General features: G+C 36.1%; 1 protein-coding gene across 2 annotated transcripts in view; it reads left to right on the top strand.

Moving 5' to 3' along the window:
• The window catches only part of SEMA5B (semaphorin 5B), a 622,390-nt gene that overhangs the window by 96,308 nt on the left and 501,251 nt on the right, over positions 1–24,831 (top strand). The window contains exon 2 of one of the 2 annotated variants that reach the window (XM_070730229.1): positions 1,922–2,023. The exons of the other annotated variant lie outside the window; for it this stretch is intronic. The gene's annotated coding sequence lies outside the window, so the exon portion shown is untranslated. The remainder of the gene's footprint in view (positions 1–1,921; positions 2,024–24,831) is intronic. 2 annotated transcript variants of the gene reach the window in all.

Raw genomic sequence — 24,831 nt, 5'->3', positions numbered from 1 at the left:
GCTGGCAAGCCCCCCAGGCCGGCTATGACCTTTTAAAACACCCGCGCCGCTTCGCAGCTGTCTCCTGAAGCCGAACGCGGAAGTTCGGCTTTGCCGTTCGGCTTCAGGAGACAGATGGGAAGCGGCACGGGTGTTTTAAAAGGTCGCAGCCAGCCTGGGGGGCTTCCCAGCACCCCCCCGAACCCCAAACCTGGGTTCGGGGGGGTACTGGGAAGCCCCCCAGGCCGGCTGTCACCTTTTAAAACAGCCGCGCGGCTTCCCAGCAGTCGCCGAAAGCTGTTTTTTTGCGGGGGGTTTTTTGGTTGCACGGATTAATTGACTTTACATTGTTTCCTATGGGAAACAATGTTTCGTCTTACGAACCTTTCGTCTTACGAACCTCCTCCTTGCACCAATTAAGTTTGTATCATGAGGTATTACTGTACTTTATAGCATCTCTCTGCCCCTTCTCTCTCTCCCCCTTCTCTCTCTCTCTCTCTCTCTCTCTTTTTCTGTCACAAACACACCAGATTGTTGAGGGCAATATGCTGACACTAAATTGCCCATAGAATACTATAATATACTATGGCGTGACATATAAGTATTCCAGTTGGAATTGGCAGAGAAAGTGCAGTGCATCCCTCTCCTTTGTTACTTCTGTGCTTAGATATGGCCTCTATTGAATCAAATACTCCTAGCATCGGAAATCCTAAGTACACCCCACTTTGAAATCTCCGCCACCAAAATGAATGGAAATGGCAGGATAGAAATATCAAGCAATTTTAAAAAAAGGTGAGGAAGGTGCAGTGGGAAACTTAATGTATTTTCATTGTTGGAAGATGTAGGAGATACAAATTATGGGGGATAATCCAATAAATTTGGTACAGGTAGCCCTTAACTTGCAAGCCAAAATTTCTGTTGCTAAGTAAGACATTTGTTAGGTAGGTTTTGCCCCATTTTAAGAGCTTTCCTGCCACATTTGTTAATGAAATCACTGCAGTTATTATGTTAGTAACATAGTCAGTATTGGGCAGTCAAAATTTTTACTGCTACTCTGTGGGTGTGGCTTATTTTGTGGGTGTGACTTGCTGGCCATGTGACCAGGTGAGAGTGGCTTGAACGATCATCATCGTTCAAGCGAACTGTTAAATCCTTGACTTACAACTTTACCAGTGTCGCTCGCTGGGGTGACAATTTGCTTTGCGTTTCCGGCGCTCTCCTTCCTGAGTCGCTCCCCCACTTCAGACTGGGTAGCGAGGTGAACGGGTGCTGCCAGAAACATAAATGCTGCCAGCACCGCTTCCACCCATGCCTTCTGCTTGCACCTCAGGCAGGAGAGCCGGACAGGACAGATGGAAGCTCGTCCGAGGCCAGGAAGGAGGAAAGAGGAGAAAAGCAAGGAGCACAGACGCAGCAGCAGGGAAAAAAAGAGAGCTGAGCTGAGACCTGTAATCCAGGAAGTGATAGCAGCCAATCAGCTGGAGCTGTGCAAACATTTTCATTTCTGCCGGTGGAACTGCGTTCCACCCCTCCTACCTATTGCCCACCCCTGAACATAGTTACTAAGTGAATCCAGATTCCCCATTGACTTGCATGGTCAGAAGGTTCCAAAGGGGATCACATGACCATGGGATACTGCAGCAGTTATAAATATGAGTCAACTGCCAAGCATCTGAATTTGGATTATGTGAGCATAGGGACACTGCAACGGTCATATGAAAAACAGTCATAACTCAGTTTTTCAGTGCTGTTGTAACTTTGAACGGTCGGTAAACGAATTGTTGTAGGACAATAATTACCTGTATCTAGTTTCCTGGATGTGTGTGTGCATTGATTAATCTGATAGAGAACCAAATATGGTTTGTTAGCATGGGTTTTTCTGGTGACAGGTAGATAAGTTCATCACTTGTAGAAAGACTTGATTAAATACATCTGTTTTCAGTTGCTGAGCTGCTTGAAATTCCTGCTGAAAATAGATCTCCAGCACATTGAACATTACATTAGTCAGTAGGCAACAACTATCTGAGGGCTGAAGTGAAGACATGTAAGTAGAACAAATGGATTTATTACATGCAAACTCCACCATGGTCACTGATTTTATTAGCTGTTTATGAAGCAGTGAAGTACTTGATCCAAAGTAGCATTTGTTACCTCTGTTTTAGTTTTGTTTTTAAAAAAAATAATTTTTATTGAATTTAAAACAAATCAATATACTACTACATACAAAATACAAATACAAAATACAGAATATACATATATACAAGACCAACATATTTTTAAAAAAGAAAAATGTTTATACACTTTATGTGTATTACAGCATTATGTATCGCTAGCGTAAGTCTATTATGGTCTTAATTTTAATTTTCTTCCTATCCTTATAACCTTTGTTCACCCATCATGTCCTATATAATATTATTTATTGTATCAAATTTTTTTGTTCCAACCATTTATACCAATTCTCCCAAATTTTACAGAATTATGTGTCCTCTTTATCCTATTGCATTGTCATTTTGCACATTTCTGCACATTCTAATATTTTAGTTATTTTCATACTGTTTGTAGGGATTATGTCTTTTTTCTAAAATTGTGCATAGAGAATTCTAACAGCTGTTATAACGTGTAATATGAGATATTGGAGGTGTTTGTCTACTTTTGTTCTAAATATTCCTAACAGAAAAGTTTTGGTTTAGGTTCTACTGTCTGTTTGGTTACTTCCTCAATCCATTTTTGTATTGTTTTCCAATATTTCCTTATTTTTGAACAAGTCCACCACATGTGATAATAAGTACCAATTTCCAGTTTATATTTCCAGTATATAGGCTGGAATATAGTATATAGTACATTTCCAGTATATTGGGAAACATTTTTGCCAGGCTTGCCGGAGGTAAATGCCACATGTAAAGCATTTTATAGATATTCTTTCTGTATGATGACGTCATTGTCACATTGTAATTTTGATTCCATAATTTCCATAGGGTGGCCAAAATTTTGTGCCCAAGTTATCATTACCTCTTTTACCGTTTCATCTTCCATTTTTATATTAAGCAAACAGTTATAAGATTTAATAATTATTTTCTCTTCTGTATCTAACAATATTTTATCCAATTCTTGGCATTCATTTTGGAATCCAGATTGTAATATATATTTTTATATTTTGTTTGCATTTGTAGATATGGCGACCAGTCCATTTTTATCCCCCTTAATGCCAATTGTTCTCTCATTTTCAAATTGTTCTGTTCATCTAATAATTCCTTGTGTATAATTTTTTAATCTAAATCTAATATGTTGGGGGAAATTAGGGCTTCCATTGCTGATATCCATTTAGGGATCTGATTGTAATATTTGGTCTTAACTTCCAACCAATCATTGAGTAAAATTTCTCTAATACAGTGTCATTGAAAGTATTTATGTTTTCATTGTATCCCAGGTATTTTGGGTTGAAGTTTGCTCATTAGGGTTCTCCATACTGAGGTGGAACCAGCTTTCAGAATGGGTTTGTCCTTGACCAATCATTTTGAGGATCAAGTCAGTCTCATTTGAACAATTGGTAGCATCCTCCTTGAGACCAGATTCTGACTTGATCTTTCAGAGGATAGTCGTGGCAGGACTCCCCTCTGAACTTTTTCTTTAAATCAATCTTAAATCCTGGTAAAGAGGTTTCATAATGTATGTTTTTAAGTTTGAGTTAGCTATATGCTTTGCTGCTTCTTCTTCTTCTTCTTCTTCATTGTTTGGCTTTGGATCGGCCATTAACAAGCCAATCCCTTTTCGATTTGCTCTAAGGGAGCTCCTCGTTCTTTTTGGAGATTGCCCTTCTCCTCCAGAAACTCTGGAACTGCATGTTTCCATTGGTGTCCTTTCCCAGGACAGACCTTGCCTAAAATGGCTGCAATAGCAAGAAAACTGGGCGCACAAGATGGAGTACAGTTGGCTTTCTTGCACCAGTGTGACATCAGCACTGGAAGTCTGTTACCTTTGTTTTCCAATTGGATGGGGGATGCTGGACAGATGGGAGGGGAAAAATGATTTTATCATTGAAAAATTGGGGTGTGTGGGAAAGAACTCCAAAATCAGATGGTGATTTGAATGTGTAACTAAAATCAAATGAGAGATCAAGTCTGATGCCATCAGTGGAAGGGAGCAACATTCTCAGTGTGGAGGTTGGAGGTTGATCACCAGGAAGAAAATACTCAACTTTGCACAAAATCACAATTTTTTTATTATTAGGAGTTCCACATTTTTTAAACAATAGAGATCCTGTTGGCACTAGCTATCTTGAATTAAAATTATACAACAAAATTGTTTTCTAAATTCTTCAGTTTTGGGGGGAAGCACAGTGTGGTAGGATATGGATAATGTAGGAGTAATAAATTATTTCAGTAAGAGAAAAATCTGTTGAATGTCAGAATTTCAACTAAAAATAAAAAGTAGGAATTAGCAAATCCTGCCTTAGCTAAAGCTGCTTGACATTCTGGGGTGGTGCCAGGAGAGAATAAAACTGATTTTTGTATAATATGTCCTTATGTCCCCAGGAGAAATGCAGTCACCCAGATAATCAAAGAAAGGACAAGAAACATTTTTGTTTCTTAAAGTAGAAGTTATATTGATGGAGCTGGCCAAAAACAGTTAAGCCTACTCAGTATGAACAGTTGGATCATCAAAATTAATTAATGGGTCATCCAAATAAATAATCAAATCCTTGTCAATTGTGTCATAAAATATTCATAAATCTTATGAATACTGATAGACTGGAAGATAAATAGCATTTCTGTATTTGTTCAGATTTACCAGAATGTATTGGAAGCCAATGCTGTTGTTAATGGAGATCAGTTTATATATTTTTCTGAGTTATAAATATTGAGACAGTACTATTTTATTGTGAGTTGGACTAAGAAGATTTTTCCTAAGGGTAAGACCAATCAAGTTTGCTATGCCAACCCAGTCACATGACCAAACCTTGCTCACCAAGCCACACCCACCAAGCAATACCCACAGAACTGGTAGGGAAAAATTTTGGATTTCACCACTGATACATCTGGTAGTGATGTTGTCTAAACCACATTTTTCTATTTTATCAAGTAAGTATCTACTTTGTCAAATGCCTTACTGAAGCCCAAGTAAATTATATTGACAGCATTCCTCTGGTCCACTAGTTTTGTCACTTTGTCAAAGAATGCAATAAGATTAATCTGGAATGATCTGTTTTTGACAAACCCATGTTGGCTTTTGGTTATTACTTTGTTTACTTCTAGGTGTTCACTGATTCATTGCTTGATTATCTTGTCCAGAATGTTCCCTAGTATTGAGGTCAGGCTGATGGATCTGTAATTTCCTGGATCTCTTATTTTCCTTTTTTGAATATGGAAACTACATCAGCTCTTCTCCAGTCCTCTGGCAGTTCCCAGTGCTCCAGGATCTTTGAAAGACGTTGTTCAATGGTTCTGAGATCACGTCTACCAGTTCCTTGGAACCTTGAGGTGTAATCCATCTAGTCCTGGTGATTTAAACTCATCTAAAGTAGACAGGTGTTCGCTGACCATTTTCTTCCCCAATTTAACTTGTGTTCCTAATCTGTTTTTTTGTGGCACTGTTTTTGATAGGTTGGACTGTTTTTCCCCTTGTGTAAAGACAGATGCAAAAAACAAGTTAAGTAGTTCTGCTTTTTCCCTGTTGTTAGTCACATTCTTGCAGCTTTCTCCTAGCAATGGACCAATTGTTTCCTTGACATTTTTCTTGTTTTTAACATATTGGAAGAAGCTTTTTTTGGTTATTTTTTTACTTTTGTTATAAGCCTTTGTTTGTTGTGAGCCTTAGCTTTTCTTACTTCATCTTTGTAGGCTCGGGCTATTTGCAGATATTCTGCCTTAGTTATACGCCCCACTTTTTATATTTGTCCTATTTGTCATTCAATTTGTCAGATACAGTAATTCTTTATACAGCCATACCAGTTTCTTTAGAAAGACAAAATCATAAACACAGTTAAAAAAGACATTTTTGAGAAAAATATGTGAGAGATTCACCAGTGATGAGAAGGGTTGAATACATTTTTTTTTGCAACATATGATCCAGAAATTAGAAGATAACTTAGTTCATTCCTATTATGGGATTCTTTCCCAGTATTGCAGTTGCTAAATACTTCAAGAATCATATAATATATTCCATACGTTGTGTGAATTGGCTTTTTGCATTAGCCAAGAATTGTAAATCTGAACAATAAAACTGCTTTGTAATAAGAAAGAAAGAACGATCTAGGATCCAGCTCTGTAACATTTTAATGTCTTTCATTTGTACTTTTAAAATGAGAGTTAAGAGATATATGCCAAAGCTTTACAGTGAAAATTATATTATTGATTTGTTCCTGTTTAATAATAGAAAACCTTAAAGTGTACAGCCTCACTTCTTTCTACCAGCGGAGAACAGTAGACACACACTTCTGATTGTAATCACTGGCAGACAACAGGGGAGTTTGAGAGTTCCCCAGAGACAGTGCTCAGGCCAACCTTAAATCCTGCACAATACAGCATCATGAATATTAACTCATCTCTGTTGATTGTTTTCAGTAGATCCTCTTTTCGTAAGACATGTTAAACAGAGGAGTTGTTTCCTGTTGTTAATTTTTCTCATTACTGTGAGAGAATAGGGTGGAGCAAATGAGATGCATGTGTGAGCAAGCATCTAATTCATTCATATGAAGACACACAGTCTCTTGAATTCCAGGTTAAAGAGATACTGTAGGTTGGGGTGTCAAACTCGTGTCTTCATGGTGGCGTCACGTGATATATTATTACTCCCTCCCTTTGCTAAACCGGGTGTGGCCAGCACATGATACATTCAGCCTGCAGGTCACAAGCTTAACACCCCTGCTGTGTTGTTGTTGTTGTTATTATTATTATTATTATTATTATTATTATTATTATTATTATTATTATTGTTGTTTAGATTTGTATGCCGCCCTTCTCTGAAGACTCGGTGTGGCTCACAAGACACAATATAAACAATGCAACAACAAATCTAATTAATTAAAAAATTACAAACTAAAATCCCGGTATATTATATGTATGCCCTTGGATTGCAAGGAAGCATGTTAATATGTGAGATTTCTGATTTCATTGGCCAGTGTAAAGATCTCAGATGATATTTTGGCTTTATGCAACTATAGAGATGATGTGGATTAATTTGGATTCTTGGAACAATAATTTCATGATCTTACATAAGAAATGCAGTGCTTCTGCATTGCACTCAAGATAGAGATAAACCATTTTACATTTTTATAAGATCTCTGTGAAAAATGGATTACAGTACTTAGATGAAGAAAAACTATAGCAAAGCACAGAATATTCTGCAATTGTTCAGCTGGCTCCTCAAAGAATCTTCTTCAAAGATTCTTTGAATCTTTAATTACCATTCTTGAGTCCCTAATTCAAGAATGGGAAAGAACTACAGTTTTTCTGAAATCTTTTTTTATTTAATATGAGACAAGTAGCATTTTGTAAACAAATTTAATAAGTCCTTGATGCTCTTTTGCCAAAGAAACATATTCAAGAGTCCATGAATTCATTGGGTTTGTGGGAGTTACTATATGTGCTAATACATTTTGCCACATGCATCAATGCTCCATCTTTACCTCCTTCCTGTCGTTAATTTATTTTTAATCGAAAGGAATATAGCATAAAAATTCATTCACCCACAAATGATTTATCTTTTGAGAGTTTAAACAGTATCCCCATTGTTGGCTCAAAGAATGGAGCTAGTGGGACGTATTAGAATTCAGGACAGGGAAACATTCTGTAGAGTAACTGCGTGTGTGAATGCTGTCTATCTTTAAAAGTGCCTGGGAAGGAACAATGTCAAGCAGTCATCAAAGTCTGGGAACATGAAACTTTGTCACGGAATTTACAAGAAAAGAAATTCCCCAGGGTCACTGATAATTAAATTGAATTTTTGTATTTTACACCTTGTGTGTTTATATAGAAGAGTAGAGTAAACAAAATTTTGGATTTTCTCCTTGTTAATAGGACAATATTTACAAAAACACGGTTTGGTTTACAATTTCAAAGTATATATGTATATCTTGCATGTATCAATTTTCCTCTCCTCTTTTATGTTATGCAACATAAGGCAAATTGCAGAAAAAGAGTGTATAAAGCTAGTGTAAGTGAAATTATGACACGATGGGAAGAGGGAGAAGAGAATACTGTATAGCTAAATTTAGGTTATAACAATATTATTTTCTAGGCCTTTCCTTACAAACATTCTTATTTTACTGTGCTAGTATCCTAGTTCAACCATTGTCTCTTCTTCTTATCTCTCTTATGTTCAGGATGTTACCAAATCTAACCAGTCACGTTCTTTCATTTAACCCATTCCATTTTCCCTTAGTTTTTATATTTATGATTTGGTTCTCTTTCATTCCCATTATATGATCAATCTAGCTCCATGTACTGCTTACATATTGGTCAGTCACTTTTGTATTCAGTCCATTCATCCAGAAGTATTTCTGGTGCTTCTATATTCTTGTTTTACCACACATTCATGCTCTTAAGTAGCCTGTTTCCGCTGCATCCACATTATTTCTATGCTTCTGATATCAGTAGGGCTTATTTCATATACTCAGACATTTTGCTTATTTCAACAAATATTCCTCACAACTGACTATGTGGCAATTACCGGTAGTTCACAGTTCCACTAGCTTTCTACCTGCAGAGACACATCTTAACACTTCTCCATCTATTTCCTCACATTTGGTAAACAGTCTACCAAAGTACAAAGGTTTCTTGAAAACCTACTAGAGGTATATGTACGCTCAAATGTAAATGCTGCTCTGAGTCCTCGGAGAGGGGTGGGATCCAAATCCAAATCCAAACAAACAAACAAACAAACAAACAAACAAACAAACAAACAAACAGAACAACAGTAGGTTTTCAAAAAGCAAATATCTTAGACAAAATTATCTTTGGTCCTGACAAACAAATAATTTCAAACCTTTATAAATTCCTCTTACAATACAATCTTCTCAAAGAAGAGGTTAAAGGAAATATGGTTGCTTGGGCCCAAAACTTTGGTTATATGATAAACCTATCAGAATGGAACAAAATCTGGACTCAGAACTACAAACTAACTACAACCACTAATTTTAGAGAGAACCTCTACCAGATGTTCTATCGCTGGTGTCTTCTACTAGCTCAGTTCCCATCTATAATGGCATTCTGCTGGAAATGTAAACAAAAAATAGGGACCTATTACCATCTTTGGTGGACGTGTCCCAAAAATAGAACTTTTTGGCTAAAAACTAAAAACTTTCTAGACGAAATTATACAGAAACCAATCCTCTTAAAACCAGAAATTATTCCTCTTAGGAATAATTAGACAGCCACTAGATAAATAAGATAGATACCTATTGGTAAACATACTAACAACCGCAAGAATAACATTTGCACAAACTTGGAAATTGGATCACACTCCATCTACCCTAAACTTTATTAATAAAACCCACAAATGTGCTGAGCTGACAAAAATGACCCGTGAATTACAGGATAAAGAGGAATCAGAGTTCTGCAAACATGGAATAAGTGGTATACCTGGCTGGGAAAAAGAGAATGTATGTATGTATGTATGTATGTATGTATGTATGTATGTATGTATGTATGTGTGTATGTGTGTGTGTTCAAGTCCCAGTGGGTATGGCTAGCTGATGAGGCCAAAATAAGGCCGAAATAGATCTATCCTAGTCTCCCTTAATTCTCAAATTCAGCTTAAACATGTGACATATATATATATATATATATATATGTATGTATGTATGTATGTATGTATGTATGTATGTATGTATATATATATATATATATATATATATATATATATATATATATATATCCATCATGAAGTTCATAATTTCTATCCAAACAACCACCCCACATATCCACAGAATAACAACAAAAATCAATGAAAAAAAAGACAAATAGTTTAAAATGATAAAAATATTAACTCAAACCTAAGTTCAGAATTTTACAAACACTATGTATACTGATAGCAAAGATCTTAAAAGCTATAGAGTAACCAGGTCAACAGATAAGTTGACAACAATTACGACACTTGATAAATTTATAGATATGAATTTATTTCTTTTTCTTTTTCTTTCTCTTTTCTTTTCACCTTCTGTTGTTTCCTTCTCCTTTTCTTTTTTTCTTTCTTCTTATATAATGCTCAAAAAATTAAAGGGAACGCTCAAATAACTCATCCTAGATCTGAGTGAATGAAATATTCTCATTGAATACTCTGTTCTGTACAAAGTTGAATGTGCAGAACAGCATGTGAAATTGATTGTCAATCAGTGTTGCTTCCTGAGTGGTCAGTTTGATTTCCCAGAAGTTTGATTTACTTGGATTTATATTGTGCTGTTTAAGTGTTTCCTTTATTTTTTTGAGAAGTGTATATAAATGTGTATTTTGATGTGCAACCATAAACTTAAAATCCATATACATTTGTATTGGTACTTTTATTTTACATATCCCTTCCCCACTTATTTTCAATAAAGATTATATATTTTTATAATAAGCAAAACAACCAAACAGATTTTTAAATGTGATCTTTTTATTCTGAACTATTTCCTTTCCATCTTACTTGCATGCAATTGAAACAGTTGTTTATACCCTAGAGGTGGGCAGTTTTGTATCGCATTTCTACCAGGACAGATCTGACACCTCCTCCAACTTCCTGTCTATTTATCTATTATCTGCAATATTTGAAATACTTGGATTTAATTTAAATTTTATTTCACTTGAAACTGATTATGATGAGGCTAACCTAAATAGATTCTGAGACAATAGCAATGTGTTGAAGTGCAAAATTATTGAAGGATAAGTCCAATTCAAAGGTGAAATTAGTGGTATGGTTTAAGATAACCCTGTAATTTTTATGTGTAAAGCATCTGAGTTGAAAAGAAGCCCATGTGGGTCATATTAATAGCTTTAATGGAGCCGGTTTCGCAGAACTGACAGCAAACATAAACTAGTAGTCTTGTTTCATCATTCTCCAACCTGATAGCCAATAAATGTTCTAGGATTATAAATTCCAGAATTTCTAGATAGCCAATCAGTTTCTTTAGTTGGCTGGGAATTTTGGGAGTAGAAAGCTGAAAAGCCTGACCAATAATAGATTCATTTTTTAAAAAAATCCAAAGGTTTGGTTGAATGTCCTATTCAAGCTAATTTTTGTGATCCAGAGTCCTTCTGTGCTTCTGTGTTAACAACAACAACAACAAAATAAAGAACTACAACAAATCATTAGAATGGGTTGTCTAAGACAGTGATTTTCAACCTTTTTTGAGCCGCGGCACATTTTTTACATTTACAAAACCCTGGGGCACACCACCAACCAAAATGACACAAAATGACACTCTAAGACACTCTCCTCTCTTTTTCCATCCCTGTCTCCTCCCCCCTTGTGTGTGTGTGTGTGTGTGTGTATACACTCTTGAACCATTTCCAAAACAAGTGAGGGCTGGGGTTTTTCTCTCTCTTATTCTTTGGGTGCTTTTTATCATATGCTTTAAATCAAGAGTCACTTCTCTCTCTCTTTTGTTTCTCTCTCTTTCCTCTCATTCTCTGCCTCAATCATTTTCTCCTTTCTTTTTTTTCCTCCCCTTTTTGCTCATTTCTCTCTCTCTCTCTCTCCCTCTCCTTTTCTCTCTCTCTCTTGCTTTCTTTCTCTTGCACTCTTTCTTTCTTTCTTTCTCTCTCTCTCTCTTTCTTTCTTTCTCTTGCACTCTTTCTTTCTTTCTTTCTCTCTCTCTCTTTCTCTCTCTTGCTTTCTTTCTCTTGCACTCTTTCTTTCTTTCTCTCTTTCTCTCTCTTTCTCTCTCTCTCTTGCTTTCTTTCTCTTGCACTCTTTCTTTCTCTCTCTCTCTCTCTTAGCAAAAAGTTGCAAAACTGGAACCTGAGCTTCCTTCTTCACGGCACACCTGACCATGTCTTGCGGCACACTAGTGTGCCACGGCACACTGGTTGGAAAACACTGGTCTAAGACAAGACATGCCTACGGACATATAAATCTTTCTGGCCTCTAAGTGGAAATAGCCATTCTGAGTTTTGTTGCTTTGCAAATTCCAACTTACATTTCCTTACTTCTTTATTTCATTCTCCCTAATTTCTGCAAGTAAAATTAGTGGTCAACTAAATTACTGTGAATAATTTCAGAGAGTGAAATGTTGCTTTTTAAAAGCCCAGATGAAAGCTTGTAGCTTTCATTGCTTAAAATAATATTTTACATTCCTCTCTTCCCTCCCGCTTTCCATTGCCCTAGTTTTAACTTTCATTGCTCTTGTGTGTGTGTGTGTGTATGTGTGGGGTGTAGTATGCATTTGGTTGGTTCAATTAAGACATGCAATACTTTTTCTTCATGGGCATACTTTAATCTGCCACTTCATAGCCTTCAATTTGATAAACTGTGTAATGAATGCAGCTTGTTTTTAGAGGAAGCAGGCTGTCTTAACCACTTCTTCAATAAGCTAAATCAAACTCTGCAAGGCTTCTTGGCAAACACTATTTCTTTCCCAAGCCCCTCTCTGCAGGTAATCTCTTGAGTTTCCTTTCAAAGGGGGGAGGGGACATAAAACAAAAGTTAGTAGCTCTTTCTATACAAATATTTCATAAAGGCTAGCATCACTGAGCTTCAGAACCTGATAAAGTTATTTTCCTCCTCTTGACTATTTTCATTCTGTCTTCTCCCCCCAAAATTAAATTATGTCAACTTCTTTCATAGGTCACCTCAAGATCATAAAACTATTTACAGAACTTTTCTTGAGATCACTTGGTAAGCCAAAACATGGTTTATTTGATTTTGGCTTAAAAGTCGTGTCCGAGTTTAAGGGAAGATACTCACCTCTGTTGCTTAGTCAAAGACTTCCATGGTCATGTGACTTGCATCACTGTATATTGAAATATACAGAATGCTTTTACTGTCCCACAAAATGGTACCTATTTTAAAGTAACCAGATTTTTACATTGTTAAGGAGGGACACCATTAAGGGAGGGGGTGTTGATTAGAAATTTGGTTTATATGGAGCAAAAATAATTTTCTCTTTCTTTTTCTCTCTATCTCTCTTCCTCCCTCCATTTCTCTCTATTTCATTCTCTCCTTCCCTTTCTTTCTTTCTCTTCCTTCCTCTTTCTCTCTCTCTCTTTCCGTCCCTCTTTTCTTTTTCCCCCTCTTTTTTTCTATGAAGCAGCATATAAGTTTAAATGCTATTGCTATAAAAGAAAGAAAGAAAGAAAGAAAGAGAAAGGAAGGAAGGAAATAGAGAGAGAAACGAAGGAAGGGATGGAGGGGAGAGAGAGGAAGGGAGGGAGGGAGGAAGGAAGGAGAGAAGGAAAGAAGGAAGGAGAGAAGGAAAGAAGGAGAGAGAAAGGAAGGAAGGAGGGAGAGAGAAAGAAAAAAGAAAGGGAAGGAGGGGAGAGAGAGGAAGGAAGGAGAGAGAGAAAGGAAGGAGGGAGGGAGAAAGAAAGAAATAAGAAAGGAAGGAAAGAAAGAAAGGAAAGAAAGAAAGAGAAAGAAAGAAAGAAAAAAAGAAAGAAAGAAAGAAAGAGGCCAATCCAAGAAGGGATGCAGAGGCCCCTCGTCCCCCCCCCAAAAAAACACTCTACCTTCCAGGGACATGGGTTCCAGGATGAAGAGGAGGATGGCCACTGCGCACAACTCCATGTCCTGGATCGCCATGGCCAGCCAAGGTCCTGCGGGGGCAACGGGCGGCAGTACTGGGGGCATGTGAGGTGCCCCCCCATTGCCGGGGCCAGCCCAGCTCCTTGGAGGAAGGCGAGGGCCCAGATGGGGTGGCGCCAAGGCAGATGCTCCGATGCCAGCAGCTCCCGACAGCTCACATCTTCAAGACCCGGGAAAAGCGAAGCCGCCAGCCGCCCTCCTTTCAGTTCTAGCCCCGGGGATGCGGCAGACCAGTGGCGGGCCAAAGCGAGGTGGTGGCAGTTGGGTTGGCGAGGTGGGTGGGGGCTGGGAAGAAAGGCAGGAAAATTTGAAATAAAGTTTGAAAGAAAGTCCCTGCTGTGCCCGGGTGGCAGCATCGCTTCCAAGCCTCCCCGGTGTAGCCCACCCAGTCCAGTCCAGCTCAGGAGCCCCGGGGGTTACCCAGAGAAGATCCTCCAAAGCACCCCGGATGCTCCCCTCCTGCTCTCCCCCAGCCGTTGGCTGTCCCGCTCTTCCATTAAAAAATTGGGACATTTTAGAAAGCAGGCGGGATGCGGGACAAATCATTCAAAAGCGGGGCTGTCCCTCCAAAGTCGGATGTCTGGTCACTTTAACCTATTTATCTACTCACATTTCCATGCTTTCTAACCGCAGTTGTCAGGAGCTGGGGCAAGAACAGGAGCTCACCCTGTTGCACAGCTCTCAGGTCTCAAACCCAGGCTTTCCACTTTCCAGGTGACAAATTTAGCATCTTTAACCACTGAGCCATTGTGTCCCTTTAGATCTGACATAGTGGGTCTAAATCATGGTTGGCTTACATGAGCTAGGCAACTGAGATTTTTTTCAGTTATTAGGATTAAAACACACAATAATGCAATGCAACGTATGACTGCAGAAGGTTTTTATATTCCCAATGTTGTTGTTTTCTTGGGATTTTTAACAGGTAGAGTGCCTGCCCATCAAGAATTTGAAATTGAATTTGAAATCCAGCTGGTGACTTTGGTCCAGCCACTCTCTCTCAGCTTGTCTTACCTCACAGGGTTGTTAAAATGAGAAGCAGGAGGAGTACCATGTATGCTGACCGCCTTGAGCTTACAAAGCTTATACAACTTATAAAGTAATAAAAGAAGGATAAAAGCCAAATCAATAAATAAATGCCCTTTTTGATGTGACATCTCCATTGGAAACAAACAATTTATATTTGCCGAATACTTTTATTATATTACAGTATTTCAGTTTCTTGAAGTCCATGCTGCTTATGTATTTCTGTTATGTATTAGTAATATGGGTAGTTTAATGGTTTGTTTTCCCAACACTTAGGCCTAAATGGTTTCTTAGAAGGACATTATGGACTTCTTTAATTAGAGAATGAATAATGATTTCCACATTTAGCTTGCTGACCTCTATCTGCTCAGTCAGGGCAATAGTAATGTCAATAGGCTTGACTAGTTTTGTGAGGTTAAATGATGATATATCCCTGAGGACAAAGTTGCTAGCACAGATTAGTTGGCAAATATGTTAATGGGGTAGGAATTTCTTAAAGACAGAAAATTCAGAAACTGTGGTTTCACTGCAAAAGGAGATGGTAGGGGACTTTCTCTTTAGATGGAATGGCTGAGCAAGAAGTACTGTTTTTAAAATCTATAATTGTGTCCAGAGTTCAGCTATACAGTGGTCCCTCGATTTTCGCCGGTTTGAACTTCGCGAAACGGCTATACCACGGTTTTTCAAAAATATTAATTAAAAATACTTCACTGTTTTTCCCCCTATATCACGGTTTTTCCTGCCTGATGACGTCATATGTCATCGCCAAACTTTCGTCCGCCTTTAATAAATATTTTTTTTAATAAACTTTAATAAATAAACATGGTGAGTAATAATCTAAATGGTTGCTAAGGGAATGAGAAATTGCAGTTTAGGGGTTTAAAGTGTTAAGGGAAGGCTTGTAATACTATTCATAGCCAAAAATAGTGTATTTACTTCCACATCTCTACTTCGCGGAAATTCGACTTTCGCGGGCAGTCTCGGAATGCACCCCCCGCAAAAATCGAGGGAACACAAATAATAATAAAAATAAACACTGTATAACTTGGGACTGAGAAATCTGAAACAGTACCCCTTTTAATTATATATCTTACCAGTAATTCACTTGAGTGTAGATGCCTTTTTCGTGGGACCTATAAAAAGGGTCCCATGAAAGGGACTATAGAAATTTGGAAAAAAATGGCAGTGGAAAATATGATTATATAAATCTAAGCTGTCATCGCTTTATGTAATAAATAGAGAAAATGAAACAAATTTGAATAGGGTTATAGGAGAGTTGAAGGGAAGAGGGATAACTAAGATAGAACAGTTATATGAAAAGGATGGCAAGCCAAGTAGAAATCGTATAGAATGGTGGTTAGGTAAGGAAAGATGGCTACAAATAAATGCAATATGTAAATATCTCAATGAAAGGGAGAGTAAAGAAGTAGTATTGAGGGAGGAGAAAGGGTTAGAGAAAATAATAAGAGAAAAAAGTGAGGGTATAAAGGTGCAAGCAACCAATATATATAAGTTGCTAGTGCAGTCAGACGGAGACACGATTCAAGGACTGACTAAATGGTGGCAAAATGAGATACAAGTAGAGGTACAAGAGTTTGAAAACACAGTAGAATATAAAAGGAAAATTAAGAATACAAGAATTAGGGAAATGAGAAGGAAAATATTACATAAGTGGTATTATGCTCACGTTCAACTCGCACACTTTCAGCAGAAGGTCAGGGGTAATTGTTGGCATGGGTGTCAAGATAAAGGAGTGTTTATGCATATGATTTGGGAATGCCCCATAGTGCAGGAATTTTGGCATGTTAAAAATACAATGGACAATCACTAAGGAAATGGCAGTATTAGGGCTTCCGGTTTGGTGGAGATCGCGGCGGGACGTGTCTGGCAGGGCTCTGCCAGGCGAATCCTTTCTACCCCCTCCGAAGGTCGCATTTGCGATCGGATCGGGCCCGGATGGCCCGATCCATGAACAGGGGGCTCTCCTCTGCCCGAGGACTGATCGCCAGGGCTCCGGAGGCAGCGGTTCGCCCCGCAGCTTCGGAGACGGGAGAACCGCTCCTCCTCGACTAGGAGGACCGGCCAGCGCTTTCTCCCCTCACTCAGCGGGAAGAACAGAATCAAAGAAGAGAAAGTATAAATATCTACATTTACATTGAAAAAGAATATAGCAGAGAAAGGACCTAAGGTAAAAATCTCCTTCTGTTTCGTGTTTAAAGCCAGAAGATCGTAAAAGTTCCAAGTAAAAGTTTTTTTTCTCTAGGGCGAAAGTGAAAGTTTTTTTTTGTTTAAACCCATCCGCAAATAACAGCCGGATCTAATTCTTTTTTTCACTTTTACTTTTCCATTTTGAACGCGAACTTTGGAACCTATAAAATAACTTTTTGACTTTATGGTTTAACAAAATAGTTTAAATTTGATATGACTATTTAGAAAATTTTAACTGCTAAAGGAAATTTCTAATGATGATCAGAATTTGTTGCTGATAGATTTTTAAAATCATAATGTTCTGGACTTAATTTCTGAAGCGGAGGAATACAGTCTTGCTGCCTTTTTTTTTTTTTCTTCTGCTGCTCTTTTTTACAATATGAAATAACTTAATAACTATGAATTATGGAATCTAGAAGAGATTGAAATCACTTCTTTTTTGGATTACTTATTGTTGGATTAAACTATTTGGAATACTTGCTGAGCCTTTTGGATTATTTGCTGACACCTTTTGGATTATTTGCTGAGAACTCTTTGGTTTAACATCTGCCTGCTGCACCGAAATTAACTTGACTCCATCTTGGGATCTGTTTCTTTGTTCTTTGTTCCTGTCCTGAGCTTGGAAAATAAACTGACTTCATTTTGAACACAAGCAACCTTTGGATTTGTTTTACTCTTTGAATTTTGAATTGACATCAAATATAACTTTATCCTTTGAGATTTGGATTTTCATCTTTACTTCCCAGCAAACTACAGGATTTATAAGAAGAACTTAAGTATACAATACTGTTATTGTGTCTTTGAATAATTATCTGTTTCTTTTTTTCCCCTGAATTCTCTTTGACTTTCTTCCCTATTTTTGGATATTTTTATTACTAGAAGAAGCTTGGTTTGAACTATATGCATTGTTAAAAACCTTGGGTTCCTGCTCTATTCTAAATAGTTGAATTAAAATACTACCCCCCTTCCTTTTCTCTTTTTGAACAACTCTTTTTACTTCATTTTTTTTCCCTTCCCTTGTTTCTTCCCTCCTCTTCCCTCCTCCTAAAGTTTCCTTTCCAATTCCTTCTCTTCTGTTTCTTATATATAGTTGACATTCCTTTCTTTTTTTTCTATTTTTTGTCTCCCTTTTACTTGAAAAGGCACCTATTTTTTCAGTTCTGTGGCACTAAATAATAATATTTTTTTTTCCTTCTCTTTCTTCTCTTTTCTTTTCTTTTGAATTCTGTTACTAATTGAATTGTTATTGAATTGGTATAGTCATATTATAAGGGAAACAAAATATATCGAACAGATTTGGAATTTATAGTTATTTTTCTTCCTTTTCACTACATATAAAATTGAAACTAACCTTAAAATTTGAAATAGTGGATTCTAATTTGATAATGTCCCACACCTCAACCCTTGTTAAAACAACCAAAAAACAAACTACACCAACTACTCTATCTCCACAAGTCTCACCGCATTCTTCTCCTTCGCATCAAGTGTTAACCATGTCTACTAAAGACAAAGACAAAGACAAAGCAATGCAGTCCAATCTTGCAACTATACATGAGACTGAACACTTTGAAGGACTTCATGGTCAAATCACAAGAAGATGCTACTCAACAAAGAGAGGCCATAAAGGAGGAGGCAACACAACAAAGAGAAGCCATAAAGGAGGAGGCAACACAACAAAGAGAAGCTATAAAAGCTGACTTGGCAGAATTTAAAGTGGAGATGGCCCAAATGAAAGCTGATATGGGTGAGATGAAAGACCAGATAAAGCAGATCCAACAAACACTTCAAGAAAGTGACGACCGAGTTAAAAAAGTTGAAGAACAATCTGATAAAAATGAGAAAAGAATGGAATATCTTGAAGGGAGAGCCGATGAGAGATACAAAAGATATGATGAATCTATTATCCAACTGGAGATGCAACGAGCTTCGTACGGACTTCGATTTCAGAATATAAAAGAGGAAAAAGATGAAGACTTAAAAGTGACTATGGCGGAAATTATTGGAGCTATACTTCAAGAGGACCCCATAGCTTTACAGAGAGAAATCGATGAAGTTTACAGAATCTCGAATAGCTATATCCGTCGGCACAACCTTCCAAGAGAGATACATATTAAATTTACAAGAAAGGCGTTGCGAGATGAGATACTTCACTATTCAAGAAACTCCCCGCCCCAACGCCATGGAGTAGAAATAAAGATACTAAAGCAAGTTCCAAGAAGTGTCAGAGAAAACAGAAGAGATTATCACTTTCTAACAAAAATTTTGATTAAAGAAAACATTACCTACCGTTGGCTTATTCCACAAGGACTTTCTCTGACATGGCGTTCTACAAGGTACAAACTGGAAAATGTAGAACAAGCCATGTACTTTCTTGAACAGAGTGGTTTGGGCCACTCCGACTACGCAAGTAAGCAACAAGTGGTCCAACTACAACTAGTTCAACAGCAACCAGGGGAAAAATTACCAACTCAGCAAGAAGAAATCCTGGGGGCAACTGCCCAAGTAATAGAGCAGGACCAAGGTGCTAGAAGAGTTCAACCTCAGCGAGAAACCAAAAAACCCATTAAATGACAATGAATAAAGACTTAAAAATCTTTTCCGTAAATGTTAATGGACTTAACGAACCAAGAAAAAGGAAGCAAATTTTTTCTAAAATTAGAAACCAAAATGCCCAGATTGCAATACTACAAGAAGTTCATATTAAAAAAGATAACCAAAAATTACTGTTGAATCCCAAAATTGGAAAAATGTACGCTGCATTAGCAGACCAAAAAAAAAGAGGTGTAGTGATGTATGTCAAGAATTCTATAAATTCCAAACAAATATATAAGGATAAAGAGGGTAGGATATTGATTGTACAAGTAGATATTGAACCTAGACCTCTAGTGGTTGTTTCTATTTATGCTCCCAATGAAGACCAAATGACATTTTATAAAAATTTACACCAAACAATAATAGATTTAGCTATTGATAATGTATTGATAATAGGTGATTTCAATGCTATCGCGAATAGACAATTAGACCACTCAGGAGGGGGAGGTAATAAAAAAAGGGGAAAAGGTAAAAAACCAAGAAGAAATTTGTTACCTAGTACTTTTCAAAAAATGAAAGCGGAATTACTACTAAGCGACATTTGGAGGGAAAGACACCCTCACAAAAGGCAATTTACCTTTTACTCCAATCCTCACAAAATTTGGACGAGAATTGACATGTTATGGGCATCAAAAACGGTGGCAGAACAAATAAGAGAGGTCGAGATAGACGTTAATACATGGGCTGATCATAACCCAATAGTGGTCTATATGACGATGAACAACAAACAGAACAACTGGCGGATGAATAGGTATATATTAAATGATAAGAAATATAAGGATTGGATTGAAAAGGAATTAAAAATATTCTTTGAAATTAATAAAACATCAGACACTACTCCACAGAACTTATGGGATACAGTTAAAGCGTATATAAGAGGTTTAACAATATCTTACACAGCAAAACACAATAAGGAAAAGAAATTAGAGTACTTACAATTAACAAATGAACTAAAACAATTAGAATCCTTATCGCAGCAACATATTAAGAACAGGGATCTAAAGACAGAAATAAATGTAATTAAACATAAAATTAGAGTTATAGAACAAAACCAACTATCTGAAAAGATCAAAAGAGCAAAGCAACATTATTTTGAACATGCAAATAAACCTGGCAGATGGCTAGCGTATAAACTTAGAAAACAGAGTCAATCAAAATTAATCCAAAAATTAGAAGATAAAGATGGTAAAATAAAATATGACACAGAAGGTAAGGCAGACATTGTATATAATTTTTATAAAGAATTATATGCTAAAGATCATGTTATCGAAGATGAAGTTTTTAACTATTTAGAGGCTTCAAATTTACCACAAATAACAGAAGATCAACAGGCCACCATGGACGGACCAATAACAATGGAGGAACTCTTAATAACAATTAAAAAACAGAAAAGCAATAAGGCTACAGGTCCAGATGCCATACCTGCAGAATGGTACAAGATAGACAACGAAACAATAAGAAACTATATGTTAGAAACTTTTAATTTATGTAGACTTGAGGGAAAAATTCCCAAATCTTGGTCAGAATCACTGACAACCTTAATACATAAACAGGGTACAGAACCAGAAAAGATTAAAAACTATAGGCCTATATCACTATTAAATGTAGATTATAAGATCTTTATTGCCATTTATGCAGAGAGACTTAAAAGAGTTATAAATGGAATAATACACCAAGACCAAAATGGGTTTCTTCCAGGGAGACAAATTAAAAACAATATTAGAACTGTAATAAATATACTAGAGTACTATGAACAACACTCAGACAAGACGGCATCTTTAATGTTTTTGGACGCTCAAAAAGCCTTCGACAATGTTAATTGGATATTTATAAAAATGCAATTAAATAAAATGAGATTTGGCCCAAAATTTGTTAACCTAATAGATACCATATATTCAAAACAAACAACGAATATAATATTGAATAACAGTCAATTACCAATACTTGACATAAATAAGGGAGTTCGCCAAGGATGTCCTATATCACCATTGCTATTTATTATGACCCTTGAAACCTTATTAATTAAAATAAGAGCGGACCCCAAAATAAAAGGTTTAACCGTAGGAGATGAAACCTACAAACTCCAGGCCTTTGCAGACGATCTAATGTTTATAATTGAAGAGCCGATTACAACAGTTCCTACCTTACTACAAACCATTGAACAATATGGAAACGTAGCAGGTTTAAAGATAAACAAAAGCAAGACACATTACTTGACTAAAAATATGAATAAAATACTAGAAACGAAATTAGAAAGTATTTCTGGAATAAAGATTGTAAAAAAGGTAAAATATTTAGGAATAAATTTAACAGCGAAAACAATAACATTAAAAAATGATAATTATATGAAATTACTAGCAGAAATTAAAAATGATTTAGCAATGTGGAATAATTTGAAAATATCTTTCTTAGGAAGAATTGCAACAATCAAGATGAACATTTTACCTAAGGTCTTATTTCTTTTTCAGACAATACCAATAAACCCAGGGGGTATCTTTTTAAAAACTTTAACAAACTTAGTTAAAAAATTTATATGGCAAGGTAAAAAAGCAAGGATAAAAATGAATTGTTTAGAAGATATTAAAGAAAGAGGCGGATTTGGCCTTCCAAATTGGAAACTATACTATCAGGCCGCTGCATTAACATGGCTTAGAGATTGGATAATTTTAGATAACAAAAGAATACTTGACCTAGAAGGACATGATTTAATGCTTGGATGGCACACATTTTTATGGTATGATAAGGACAAAAACCATTCATATTTTAAAAGGCATACGTTGAGGAAATACTTATTAGAAGTATGGAAAGACATAAAGAAAAATCATTTTTTAAGTATCCCAGACTGGCTAGCTCCTTTAGAAGCAATAATACATCCAAAGTCTATAAAGGATAAGAAAATAACTTATAGATACAAAGAACTATTAAATGATCAGATGAAGCTTAAATCTAGAAATGAATTACAAGAAGAAGGGATAATAATAGATTGGTGGCACTACGCTCAGATCCGATCTAGATATCAGAAGGATAAAACTCTTTACATTTTTAATAAAAGTAAGAATCCTTTAACTACTTTAATTACCACTAATTCAACAAAAATGATAGGGAAAATATATAAACTACTTATCGCTCATAAAAATATAGAGTTGACTTTAAAAGATACTATGATAAGATGGTGTAGAAATATTGGCAAGGAAATAGATATAGACACATGGGAGAAAGTATGGATTAACAATTGGAAAATGACTAAATCAGTTTCCTTAAAAGAAAATCAAATCAAAATGTTTTATAGATGGCATCTCCCACCAAATAGGATAGCAAAAATGTTTCCCAAAACATCCCCAATATGCTGGAAATGTAAGAAGGATATAGGAACCTACTATCATCAATGGTGGACATGTGGCAAAGCAAAAATATATTGGAAAATGATCGAAAAAATATTAAAAGAAATAATAAAGCAAGATATAGATAATACCCCGGAATTTTACTTACTAGGTGTTACAAATCAGACCTATAAGAAAGAAATTTTTTATTTAATTATACACATATTAACTGCGGCTAGAATAATATATGCGCAAAATTGGAAAGGGGAGGAAACCCCTAAGGAAGAAGAGGTCATAGCTAAAATATTAGATTGCGCTGAAATGGATATGATGACAAGAAGATTAAACGATCAAGAGGATACTAAATTTTATGAAACATGGAACAATGTCTATAAATGGATAGATAAGAAAAAATAAGATATATCTTTAGTTGTTTTTTCTTTGTATTACTTTTTACCTAGGTGATAACAATATTAATATTAGTTTAAAAGGACTTTTTGACGATTATGATATAGTAGTGTATGTATGTATAAGTATAAGCAATATACCAAGATGTATAATAGTTGAATTTAGTTTTATTGTTTGAATTGAAGGTTTGACACTATTTTACTATAGTAATTAAGATTATATTAAAGGTATTTTTTGGTAATTATGTTATACTAACCCTACTTAACACTCACATCAAGATCTGTAAAACTTTAACCCAAATTTATTAACTTTTTTTTTACTATAATAGTTAACATATATTTAACTATGTATTCTTTTTCTATATTTGAATGTATACTTTCATAAGAAGCGGGGGAAATGTACCCCCACTTTATGTTTATTGTTTGTATGTATTTGTCTGTTTTTATGAAAAAAATAATAAAAAATTGAAAAAAAAAAAAAAAAAGGAAATGGCAGTATTAGTTAAAAGCAATGCGATGGGAGAATTTAGAGAAATAAAACAAGCAGCAATAGAAAGCGCTCAGGTGGTAATAATTTTGGGTTGGAAGGATGCGACAAAATGGACAATGCAAACTTGGTATAGGTACATGGTGGACCATATTCAATTTGAAATGATGGATAAAAGGATAAATTTGGATAATGAAACTGAATTGAGACAACTGATGGGACGGTGGGACAAGGTAAGAAGATATATGACGAGTAGAATCCGAGACCAAGCTACAAAAAATAAATTGGAACCACTCTATAATATGTAAATAGATATATTGCTCTTGGCTGAAAGTGGGTTATATAAGAAATACCCCTGATTTGGTGGTGGGGAATGTGTGTGTGTCGGGGTGGTGGGCATTTTTCACTATGCACTGTTTTATGTTGTGTGTATATTAAACTTGCTAAAAATCAATAAAAATATATTTTTTTAAAAAGAGTGTAGATGCCTTTTTCAAGGATTTCTCCAAAATTTGTTGTGCAGCAGTCCAGGAGAGAAAAGTCTTTTTATGATCACTTCAATTTTTCTGTTCTCTTCCTTCTCATTTACAGTTAGCATGGAGTCTTGTTAGCTTTCATCATCAACCAAATATTTGCCTATGTACGTGGCTTTTGACTGAGCCATCTAAACGTAGCTTATTGTCTTTTAGAAAAATACTCTGGTTTGGGATTAATGTAAAAGAGGTCAAGAACGTTTCTAAATTGTGTAAAATACATTCTTATTAAATGTTTAAAGTACTACGAAAGAAAATGTCGGTGATGCACTTGGAGTATTACCTTAGGAAGTGCCAACAGGAAAAGTATAGCTCATTTGGCATTTCTTGTTTTCAAAGCTTCCCCAGAGGGAGAAGCTGTGACAGGTGGTTCTAGACTTAATGACTATAATAGAGCCTCAAATTTTTGTTGCAATCAAAATAGTTGCTAAGTAAGTTGTGCCACATTTTGTGACCTTTTGTGCCACAGTTGTTAAGCGAATCACAGCAGATGTTCAGTGAATTACGTGGTCGTTAAGCGAATCTGGCTTCCCCCATTGACTTTGCTTGTCAGAAGCTGTCTCGGC

The sequence above is a fragment of the Erythrolamprus reginae genome, chromosome 1, assembly GCF_031021105.1.
Source record: "Erythrolamprus reginae isolate rEryReg1 chromosome 1, rEryReg1.hap1, whole genome shotgun sequence".
Classification (NCBI taxonomy): Eukaryota; Metazoa; Chordata; class Lepidosauria; order Squamata; family Dipsadidae; genus Erythrolamprus; species Erythrolamprus reginae.
Note: the sequence above shows the minus strand (reverse complement) of the source record. Positions and strands in the feature narration are given on the sequence as shown.